General features: G+C 39.9%; 1 long non-coding RNA gene across 2 annotated transcripts; it reads right to left on the bottom strand.

The window, feature by feature from the left end:
* Nucleotides 1–1,938: 1,938 nt before the first annotated feature.
* On the bottom strand, nucleotides 1,939–8,718 carry LOC141369014 (uncharacterized). 2 transcript variants are annotated; one of them, XR_012372479.1, is made up of 5 exons: nucleotides 8,500–8,718; nucleotides 7,649–7,680; nucleotides 7,249–7,325; nucleotides 5,805–5,950; nucleotides 1,939–2,282 (listed from the first exon to the last, which is right to left on the bottom strand). It is a non-coding gene; the product is annotated as an uncharacterized lncRNA (long non-coding RNA). The 2 variants fall into 2 exon arrangements; XR_012372487.1 differs by lacking the exon at nucleotides 8,500–8,718 and adding an exon at nucleotides 8,037–8,421.

Genomic DNA, 8,718 nt, shown 5'->3' with positions numbered 1-8,718 from the left:
ACAGTTTTTTTCCAAATGCTTAAACACAAAATCTTTTCATGTCACACGATTTTTAAAACCTCTCACTTAAAGGGGTCATGTCATAAAAATCTGACTTTTCTAGGTTTAAGTTCTATAATTGGGTTCTCAGTGCTTTTATCAACCTAGAAAATGTGAGAAAGATCAACCCAGTAGCTTAGTTTTGGTAAACCATTCTCTACAAGCATTATCTAGGTCAGTGGTTCTCAATCCTGGTCCTGGAGGTCCACTGCTCTGCACATTTTGAATGTCTCTCTTATCTGACAGACAATGAGATCTCTGCTAATGAGCTGATGATTTGAATCAGCTGTGTTAAACAAGGGAGACACACAAAATGTGCAGAGCAGTGGACCTCCAGGACCAGGATTGAGAACCACTGCTCTAGGTCATTGAAATTTGGCTCTCTTTATGTTGTCATAAGGAGCTCTTATTATAATAATGCCACCCCTTAATCTGCACTATCCAACCACAGCACAGCCATTTAGTGCAGAGAGAAAGAGAGAGAGAAAAAATTAATAGGTGTGTTCGAGATCATCTGGCGCTGCGCAGACCGATCGGCGAGGTTTGCCGCTTGCAGTCGAGGGAGGACCTGAAGACGGAGCCGTCAAGCCGGACACCTGCTGCTTGCCGTAGTGACGTGTGCGCCGTGTTTCCTTGTTGTTAATCGCGAATGAAGTGAATTAGATGCTGCATTTGATAAAAACAAACCTTTTAGTAAAAAAATTGCAACCAGAACCATTTTATATCGAATATTTTAATTGCTGCTTAAACTGTATACCCGAAAATAACGGGAAACAAGCCTATATTATTAAAATACCAATAGAGTTTGTTATTTTCATTTTTATTTTATTACACGACACAATATAGCATATTTAATGATATTAAAGTGTTTTTTCCTGTTTTAAAACATGAATTTATAATGTTTATTAGTGAAACTAAAGGTTGGATTATACTTGAAACGCATGTGATCGTTGTCATCAATGAGGCGACCAATCAAGTAAAGCTGTTACGTCATCACAACTCCGGGCAGCTGCTCTGGAGAAGCTGCACCGGCTGAGCTAGCCGGCTACTCTCGAAACGCTCTCGCGGTACTTAAAAACCATATGACACAGTCACGTGCCTGCAGCGCCAGCTGAAGTCGGACAAAAGTACTAACCAAAATGCACTGCTTCAAGTCAGCCGCCGATCGGTCTGCGCAGCGCCACATGAAGTCGAACACACCTATTCACAGCACAATTGAGTTTCAATTGCATTAAAACACCATCATTGTGATCAGTGTTTGCACTTCATAAGCTCATTTGCATTTTAAAGGACACACCCAAAACGACACATTTTTGCACACACCTACAAAGTGTCAATTTTAACATGTTCACTGTAAAAAATTACCTGTAAATTTTACAGTAAAATACTGGCAGCAGGGTTGCCAGCCCGTTACTGTAATTTTAATTTACAGACTTTCCCTGTATTTTCTGATTACTGTAAAAAACTGTATTTTTTACAAAAATGCTGTAATTTAATTTATAGACTTTGCCTGCATTTTTGATTACTGTAAAAACTGTATTTTTAAACTAATGCTGTATTTTTTTTACAGTAAATTACTTTTAATTTAGTATGTAAATGCAGTATAGTATTCTAATGATTAAAACTGGCCACTGAAATACATTTAAGGCAAACTTTACACTTTATGTAACTGCATAACATGTTGTACATAACTTAATTCACCTATTATTTCACAAAATTAAAAAATAACACAAGCTTTAAAAACAGTTCAAAATGTATTTAAATTTAATATATAACTTTTACATTTGCATGGAAAATGTCAAAACATATATTTTGAATGTTTTTTTTAATGGACATGAAATTAAATATTTTTAAAGTAATTGAAACATGTACACTGTGTGGCCCTTCACACAGAAAAACTGCATAACTTTAAAGGCACAATATTAAATATATTTAGCTAGAGGTTACTAAACAACGATGACAACAACAATGGCATAGCTTGATAATGCTTTAAAAGAGTGTGGAACAATGGGTCTTTACCTTCACTGTTGATAGGAATCAAATCAAATAGGACTCACAAATAATTTTCGTGGATGACGAAATGAAATGAAGTTGTATAATTGTTACATAAAAAACAGATTAATTGTCACCACTGCAGGAAAAGTCCAGTATGTCCAAATGATCCCAAGCGATTCCAATAAACTTCTGGTCAAGGAGAACAATTCGGCTCCAGACTGTGTTCCATCACAGGTTGCGAAAGGCGGCTAAGCAAAAATAGAAGGACAATATATTAGATATTACAAAACGTAATTATACAGTTAAAGACAGATGCATAACAAATACAGTCAGATACAGATAGAGGGATTATAGATACAGTCAGAAACAGAGCGATGTCAGGGGCTGTTTAAACTTATTAAGAGGTGTTTTTGTCGATCGGATCAAAAGTGGACAAGAGAGACACATCACGTTTAGACCTGGTATTTAAATTCGTATCTTTTGTTCACTTTTGACCGCTTCTGTCCTGCATACTTTGAGGGGGTGGTCGGTGAGACTCTGGGCAAGTCTCTCTGTTAAACACGAGTGGGAGTAATGATGAGTTTATATGGACGTGAACTAATATTATGTCAGAGTCAGCTGCTTGTGTTGTAAGTAAACATACTGCACAGTGTTTTGTACATGTTAGATCTTTCTCTGATATTTCAGCGCAATTGACGAAATAAGATTGCGCAACTTTCACACGCTTGCAAAATGAAACTACGCGGAGATCAGCCACTTTAGTTTTATCAATGAAAGGCTAAAAATAGCACTGTACATCGTGTGTTCGCGCCAGATGTCAGAAAAGATGTAAAATATTGTGTTTAGTACCTCAGATTAGATTAATGGGCGGAGACATTTGAACACATTTAATCACATGTAAATTTACATTACTAGACTAAAGAACACTACACTAGAAAAAGCTCTATTAAATATAAATATATTTGTCACAGAGTGACTTTTTGGGGCGGAGCTAAAGTTGGTGGAAATTGGTTCTGCCCGGACCGTAAAACACAAACACCGGCACTTCCGGGAAATTCCCGGAGGAAAATCAGGCTTCCTCAGGCACAGGTGTGTTAAGTGAGTGTGCCGATTATTGATTGGACAATGGGGAGAAGAGGAGGAGTATATAAAGAGCCTCAGAAGTGGCAAACGGTGCAGTTTATTCTAGCCGATCTGGTGAGAGGAGTTTAGTGTCTGGGTGAAGTCAGCGTTGTGAAGGTGGCGGATACTATTGACTGGGTGAAGACGGAGTTAAGGACACTGGTGATTGGGCTGAGTATATCACATTTAAATGACGATCTGTGAAACAACACATGCAAAACAATAACATACTCTGAGTAACAGCAATAGGAATACTTACCGGTAGTGCCGCCGAGGGAGACCGCCAGCGATTGATAACCGATGGTGTGAAGAGTATCCGACATCTGGAAGGAGACAAAGGAAGAGTGTTATCACCGTTTGTGAGTACCTCTGAACATTTGTAAATTACATCATATTGGAGAGTAAACCATCCAGAGAGTGTTGTGAGTTTTAGCATACAGGTGAGAGGCCCCACTGTGGAAAGGAGTTGTGGGTGAGCCAGGGATCACAAGTACAGGAAGACGCAAGGGGTCGCGGCGGTCACAGTTCGACCCTCCATTGCAATCAGCGGCCAACAAATCTCAGGACGAGTCCTAGTCAGCCGTGGTTGTGACCCTATTTCGCTTAGAGTGTGTGTGGTGCAGTGGGTGAGTCCTTGTCCTTGCTGTGAGTGTGTACACTTGAAACCTTGCAGTGTTATGCTGTGTTTGTGCTGTCAGTAACCACCTCAAGGCTGGACGAGTTGTGGTGAACCAAGTGGACGTCAAGGCTGGTGAGGTGACATCTTATTTATATGCCATCCGCGACTTCCTGCATGGATACCCTACGTTGACGCCCTGCATCGACATCCTGGATCTTCCTATCCCTGCGGAGGCGGTGGTGAACTAACCAAGTAAGAAAGACCGGTGTGAGAAAGTGGAAAGCATATATATATGCAAGGAGGAGGCTTGGCTGCTGAAAGAGGAAGGTTAGCTGTGTGGATAACATTACCTGTTGTGGAGCCCCTACAAAGGTTCGCCTCTGTCTAAATCTCTGTGCCGTCTGCTGGAGTAGAGGAGGGGGAAGCGTTCGGCTCAGCACAGCAGTTCCCAGCTCAACCGTTGTCCATTGGAGCCTCAACATAGGCCAGTGCCAAGACGCTCTCGCTGTTTAAGGTCTGTAAGCTCCATTTACTTACTGTTTCGCCATCTACTTGCCAAAAGTCCACCGCCAAGAAAGAATTACATAGGTGGAGCACCCGCCTGTTGTTGAGAAGTCATAGAGGAGAAAAAGTAAAGCCCCAGTCACCTGTAAATTACTTACCTTTCTGCCTAAAGCTAAGAGCCGGCAGATCGAGTTGCACGATACCTGAAGTAACTGTAAAGCCCCAGTCGCCTGGAAATTACTTACCTTTCTGCCTAAAGCTAAGAGCCAGCAGATCGAGTTGTATGTTACCTGAAGTAACTGTAAAGCCCCAGTCATATGCAAATTACTAACCTTCTGCCTAACGCTAAGAGTCAGTGGAGTGAGTTGTACGTTACCCGAAGTAACGTGAAGCTCTACTCCCCTGTAAAAAAAATACTTGCCTTCTGCCTAAAGCTACGAGCCGCAGTTTGAGTCGTACATTACCCGAATCAAACCCAAAGCCCCGGTCATCGATGAAGTGTTGATTTACCAGTGTTTCCATCACAGATTGAGTTACCTCCCTTCGGCAGTACTTACCTGTGCCACCATCCAAGGGAACTGCGGACGATCACAGCAGCCACTTCTCACCTTTCCAACCGACGGGCGGAGCCGAGCCCGGCAGCAGAAGCACTGCTCATCCGGCCATAGGGCGAGTAGGGACACACCTACGGGACCGACTCGGAGTTGGGCACGTATAAGTGCAGGTATCAATACACCAGCCTCCAAATACTCACCCTCTGTCTCTCCTTGTACCCATGAAGAGAAGAGTGCCCCGGATCGGGCCGCTGAAGCAGAACAAAGAAACTCCATGAATAAGCTGTTTGTCGTCGCAAAAACCAGGAGATAAGCAAAAGAAGGACCCACCGGAGATTTGCTTGCGATAGAGTCCAGGAGACTCGGAACTGTGCCTGCTAGTTGGATTTTAGCTTTCCCCTTTCCCCTCCCCCATAATTTTAAGTAATTTAAATAAAGTTTTGTTTTAATTATACTTACGCTCTCTGTGTGTCTGGTCATTGGGGTACTCTTGAGACCTCCTCGAGGTGGAAACTAGAAAGGGGTGTGACTCACGACACCTGTGGTCCGCTCCGACCTGTGACATATTCATGTACAAAACACTGTGCAGCATGTTTACTTACAACACAAGCAGCGGACTCCGACATAATATTAGTTCACGTCCATATAAACTTCTCATTACTCCCGCTCGTGTTTAACAGAGAGACTCGCCCACAGTCTCACAGACCACCCCCTCAAAGTATAGATGACAGAAGCGCTCAAAAGTGGACAAAAGAGAAGAATTTAAATACCAGGTGTAAACGTGATGTGTCTCTCTCGTCTACTTGTGATTCGATCGATAAAAACATATCTTAATACCAAGTGTAAACAGCCCCATAGAGTGATGATAGATTAAATACAGTCAGATACAGATTGAGGGATGATAGCTACAGATAGAGATAGAGAATAATAAAAGAAAAAAAGAGATCTTTGTATGTGTATGTACTTCTTACATTGTAGAAACTCCACTGCAAATCCATCACTTTGCAAAGAAGAGTAGCAACATGTAGGTTCACTGCAACCTGTTTCTTCTGTACCATTTGGCCTGATGTTTACTTTTCCTCCTGACTTCTTTGTTCCTCTCTCCAGATACAGAGCACTTAAAGAGTCAGAAAATAAATATAATTCGGATTGGTTTCAGTTTTTGAGGCATGTAATTGTTTTTAAAATGAGTCAATATGTTAAAGCATTGTTTCTAAACTCCAGTCCTTAGGACCCAACTCCCACAACGTTTTAAATGCCCCACTAATTTACTAACCTAATTTAGATCTTACATATAATTCAAGTTCAGATATATCATATCTACTAAATGTGATTAACGTTTGACAACCCAGCTAAAGCTAAATGTGATTTACAGTTTATAAAATCATCCTACATAATGTAAAGAACATTCTGTGAAAATATAATCTTGATATATTTAAAGGATTACTCTATTTTCTTTAAAAAAAAATCGAGATAATTTACTCACCCCCATGTCATCCAAAACGTTGATGTCTTTCTTTGTTCAGTCAAGAAAAAATTTAGTTTTTGAGAAAAAAACATTCCAGGATATTTTTCATTTTAATGGACTTTATTGGACCCCAACACTTTACAGTTTCAGTGCAGTTTAAAATTGCAGTTTAAAATGTCTCTAAACGATCCCAAACGAAGCATAAGGGTCTTATCTAGTGAAATGATTGTCATTTCTACACGCAGAGAGCCGTGTGGCGTGCCAGCGTGACCTCACGTAATGCGTTATGACGTCAAAAAGTCACAGATGACATATGAGAAACTACCGCCCCAGTGTTTACAAGTGTGGAGAAAGAGGACTGTTCCGACGTTGTTGTATGTGGAATGATACTAATTAATGTCTTTGTGTCAGTTTATTGTTTAAAATGTTACGCAAATTGTGTACCTTTCGATGTGCTTACACAATTACGCAAGGTTGCGCTGGTGCGTCACACGGCCGGTGGAAGACGTGGAGTTGTGGTTTAAAAGTGCACCTTTTTTATTTTTCTTGCCAAAAATGACAATCGTTTTGCTAGATAAGACCCTTATGCCTCGTTTGGGATCATTTAGAGCCCTTTGAAACTGCAATTTTAAACTGCACTAAAACTGATAAGTGTTGGGGCCCAATAAAGTATTCAAATGAGAAAAATCCTGGAATGTTTTCCTCAAAAAACATAAGTTTTTCTCGACTGAACAAAGAAAGTACTCAACGTTTTGGATGACATAGAGGTGAGTAAATTATCTGGATTTTTTAAAGAAAATTAAGTATTCCTTTAATATTGACTAAGTTTGTGTGAAAGATTGAAATCAAAATTTGATGCTCCAAATATCATAATTATAAGACTTTAGAATGAATTTCATAGACAGGGTGACATATGTAATGTGCTGAAGATTTAATAGCTACTGTACCTTTGAATGAAGATGATATGCTGTGAACAGAGTGCCAAAGTCAGACAGGAAGCTGGGATGAATGCATCTAGTGTCTCCTAAAACAAATACATGTAACAACAGTTATTTTTAACTGTACTCTTTATCTATACTTTATCTTTACTATTTATCTTTTTACATTTAAACCATATTTTAATGTTAGGGTAATACCCCTTTATTTTAAGCCAAATAAGTTAACAAGAGGCGTTACAAACAAACAATAAGCAAATTACACAGTGTATACCTAAAAATATATTAATTATATTGAAATGTAAGTCCCTAGGAATGTCAGATTAAAGAAATCCCCAGACTGAAACACAAATAAACAACTCTCTGTAAATAGAATATATAACTTTAAATGTATATTAGGATTTGCTCTTACCTCTCCACCTGCCTGTCCAATTGCTCACCCCACTGTAAAGATATTTACAAATTAAGCACTGTACTGTACACATTTGTATATATAAAAGGATTATGAAATAAGGAAAAAACATTATTAATCAAACGTAATTATCCTGAAGTAATTTAAAGCTAACGTTACCGGGTTAAAGCGCATTGTGTGTGTTTATGTAACTGTTTAGGAACGCGTTTTCGTTCAATCGCATGTGTTAACAGATGGGTGCAAATTTAAACCATACCACAAACACCAAAAACATCAAGTGTGCTGATCAACACGAAATACGCGTAAATTCTAAAGGTCGCTGAAATATTTAATCCCAGAGTTTTTGGTTCATAGCTGCTATTGTGCAGGGAAATGTGTGAAATCCTACCAAAACCGCGATGCAGATGAAGCCCATTGCACGTCTCATTCGTGTCCCGTGGACGACTTTGTTCCTCAACTTTCTCACTGAAGCATGTGATTCTTAACGTAGGAACCCAGTTAAGGCGGTATATGTGTGAAATACTACAACGACCGCGCGGCTAAAACCCCGCATCTCATTCGCGTCCCGCCGACGAAGGAGTTCCTGTAAATCCTAATTTTTGTCACGGAATGTAACTTAAAGTAGAAAGCCAGTTTTCGTCCGTAGCAGCTATATTTAGCGTCGGGGTATGTGTGAAATACTACCGCGACTGTGCTTTTCAAAACCCGCGTATGTATCATTCGCCCCCGCGAACGGAGAACGGATGCGACAACATGAGCGTTTCCAAAATGAACCACTAATATAACTGTTAGATACTTTCATATACTACTGCACTTACCAAATATTAAAAACAAATACATGAGTAACTTACCTCAGCTGTGAATCACTCCTGTTGGCGCTTCACGAATCTCGACCGTTGGAGATCCCACAATGCATTCTGAAATTTTGAAATTTACAGCAATACTCTGTATATTGGGTTAAACCGCCACGCGGCCCCACAATGCATTGCAGTTTACAGCAATTTTCTGTATTATTAGAAAAACAGCCCGCTGCTGTAAAATAATGCTGTAATTTTTACAGCAATTCGTTA

This window comes from Misgurnus anguillicaudatus, chromosome 2 (assembly GCF_027580225.2).
Source record: "Misgurnus anguillicaudatus chromosome 2, ASM2758022v2, whole genome shotgun sequence".
Taxonomy (NCBI): Eukaryota; Metazoa; Chordata; class Actinopteri; order Cypriniformes; family Cobitidae; genus Misgurnus; species Misgurnus anguillicaudatus.
Note: the sequence above shows the minus strand (reverse complement) of the source record. Positions and strands in the feature narration are given on the sequence as shown.